This window comes from Xiphophorus hellerii, chromosome 24, assembly GCF_003331165.1.
Source record: "Xiphophorus hellerii strain 12219 chromosome 24, Xiphophorus_hellerii-4.1, whole genome shotgun sequence".
NCBI classification, from domain to species: Eukaryota; Metazoa; Chordata; class Actinopteri; order Cyprinodontiformes; family Poeciliidae; genus Xiphophorus; species Xiphophorus hellerii.
The window spans coordinates 14,772,032-14,774,964 of record NC_045695.1 but is presented as its reverse complement, the minus strand read 5'-3'; the positions used below and the strand labels follow the sequence as shown (position 1 = coordinate 14,774,964).

At 37.8% G+C, this 2,933-nt stretch overlaps 1 long non-coding RNA gene across 1 annotated transcript; it reads left to right on the top strand.

The window, feature by feature from the left end:
* Positions 1-2,338, top strand: LOC116716006 (uncharacterized). The gene is made up of 2 exons (XR_004338342.1): positions 1-805; positions 1,919-2,338. It is a non-coding gene; the product is annotated as an uncharacterized LOC116716006 (long non-coding RNA).
* Positions 2,339-2,933: the final 595 nt, after the last annotated feature.

Sequence of the window (2,933 nt, the reverse complement as noted above, 5' to 3'; positions counted from 1 at the left end):
CATATTTAACATAATTTATTTTGGTCAAAATAAGAGCTCTTTCCATTTCCTGACTTTACCGTGTTTCTCGTTGTGGGCGGGACGTGAGCTCGCAGCAGCTGTGATCAATTCTCTGCTGAAGTTTGCAGCAACAATCAGTGATGGAAAACCTGGAGGTTGAAGTTCTGGAGTCAAATAAACCCAAATGTTTCATTTTGTCTCATAGAAATTCATTGATGGCCCAAATGAGAAAGACTCAGGGGACTCATATAATAATAATGTTGTATGGCCTGTCCATCACAAGGGCAGATGAAAACATTTCATTTGTAGAAATTTACAATAGAAAATGTTAAATATTTGTCTTTTTATAACCAATCTTTTATAGTAAATAGAGACTTTTCCTGAAAAACTAACGGATCTTTCTGGAGAATCTCTTTAGACACTTTGTCTCCTGCAGAACAACAACCTTCCTCTGATGACATCACTAGAGGCGACCAATCAGAGCCCTTTAGAATAAACCGTTTGTAGATTTCTCCTTTGTTCTCATGTTTTGAACCAATTTCAAAGAGACGTGTTTCCTTGTTTTGTTTCCTTGTTTTGCTGCAGCAACACTCTAGAAAATATCACCCTGTGGATAAACAGCATGATGTTTATGAAGCTAGATATGTCTGTGAATGTTACTGAATGTCCTTGAACCCCATCATGGTAGAGAAACTCGTGACTTCCTGTAAATGAGGAAGGGAGGGCCTCATGTTTCACAAGGAGCAGGAAGTGAAGAGAAACTCTGAAGAACAAGTGAATTAAATCAAGTCTCTCACAGTTGAAGGTAAAATAACTTTTTATTGAAACTTCACTGCAGCTCAGTGAGTTTTTCTCTCTATGAAGAGAAAAGAGTCAGAACTGTTTGATTCTCTGTCAGACTTTTGGTCCAGAGTAACTTCCTGTCCCTGCAGCTCGGTTTACATGGTTTGGTGTCAGCAGCCATGAATGTGTTGATAATGATTGTTTCTGGTTCTGTGGTGAACAAAGTTACTCTGATCTCTGTTAAAACAAAGGGAGGTTACTGTGGAGGTTTTGGTTCCAACTGAACCATAAATGTTCTTGTTATCAGTGAACGGAGTCAGAACATGAACAGACATATTTGTGGTTCTTTATGTCTGAGATCATGAGGAGGTTAGATATCATGTTGCTGCTCTTGTTCTACATTTTGTATTTTATAATTCTTAAATGTTTCAGATGATAAAACTAAAATCAGACAAACATAACCTTATTCCACACAAAATGTTTTCAAATAATGACTAAAGTTATGAAGGGAAGAAACCATTCTTACCAACCTGTTAATATATGGACACATTATTATTTCCTTGCTAAATCATAAATTCACTTTGATTAACCAAAGTTTAACTGATCACTTTTTGCTGCATATAACATGTTAAAATGCAGCTTAATTTTATTCATGTTATAAACTAAGTTCAACCTTTTATGTGACGCTGCTGTAATAAATTCAATATGTAAAAAGTTTTTTGGGGGGAATTGATGGATAAAATATTTACATCAGTTGTAGAAACATTAATTTTAATCCAAATTGTAAAACAACATAAACAGGCTTCATTTGTATCTTATTGTGTCTCTTAAAAATCCAAGTTTCTAATCAGATCTGCTGGCAGAAACGATGCAGCAATAGTGAAATGTCTCTTGGGAAACTTTTGCTCCTGCTTTGACATTTATAAGTAATTTTTATTAAGTTGTTTCCTGCTTTAAGGAAATGCAGTCAGAACGTTCCAGCAGCTCCAGCCTCTCAGATACAAACTGAAGGTTTTAATGGACCTGCTGAAATGCAGCTGGTTCTGGGTCAACTGGTCCAGTTTGTGTCCTCTGAGGTTCTGCTGTGAAGTCATGCTACTGTTGCCATGGTAACAGCTGCTGGTCTGCTCCTCAGGTGATGCTGATGTTCAGCCTGAAGTTTTTACTGGTTCTTCTTCATGATCTGGTCTCTGAGGTTCTGACTCTCAGCAGAACATCTTCCTCTAAACCAGATCTGGACCTGAACGGTTCCAGAACCGCTGCTCTCTAACAGGAGCCGCTCCAACATGGCAACAAGCCGCTGAGTTCAGGACCAACACTTCACTGCTTCATAGGAAATGTTCACTCCTTCATTCACTACATCTGACCTCAGTCTGGATGTTTCTACAGACCTGGAACAGGATCCAGTTCAGACCTGGAAACAGCATCATGGAGGAGTGGACGACTCAAAGTTATCAAGTTTATTAGCATAAGACATTACAGCAACTGGGCAGTTTAAAGTTTTACATAATAAACAAAAAAGCAACATTACATTATAGTGGAAAAATAAAGAAAAGTTATAAAAAGTTGTAATACAGAAAAGAGTTACTTTATTTTCTAGTTATTATGTTTCAAAGGCAACTCTAAACAGGCTAATGGTTTTTAGTCTTGATTTCAGCTGTTCTGCCGTTTTCTGGAAGTTTTTCCCAGATTTGTGGTGCATAGAAGCTGAATGCTGCTTCTCTGTGTTTGGTTCTGGTTCTGGGGATGCAGAGCAGAACCAGAACCAGAAGACCTGAGAAGTCTGGAAGGTTGATACAACACCAGCAGATCTTTAAGCCGTTCAGTAATTTATAAACTAACAACAGTATTTTAAAGTCTATTCTCTCAATGGAAGGAGTTTAGAACTGGGTGATGTGATCTATCTTTCTGGTTTTAGTCAGAACGCCAGCAGCAGCGTTCTGATTTATGTGATTGTGAAGGTCAGAATCTCTTATCTCTAGTTTCCAGCTGTAATAACTGAAGCTGTGCATTGACTCTAGATCTTTCCTCTGTAGGTTCAAACATAACTTCAGTTTTGTTTGTGTTCAGCTGGAGAAGGTTTTGGTAAATCCAGATATTTATCTATTCTAAGGATGTGTTCAGTGATTGGATGGTTCAGAGTCACCTGG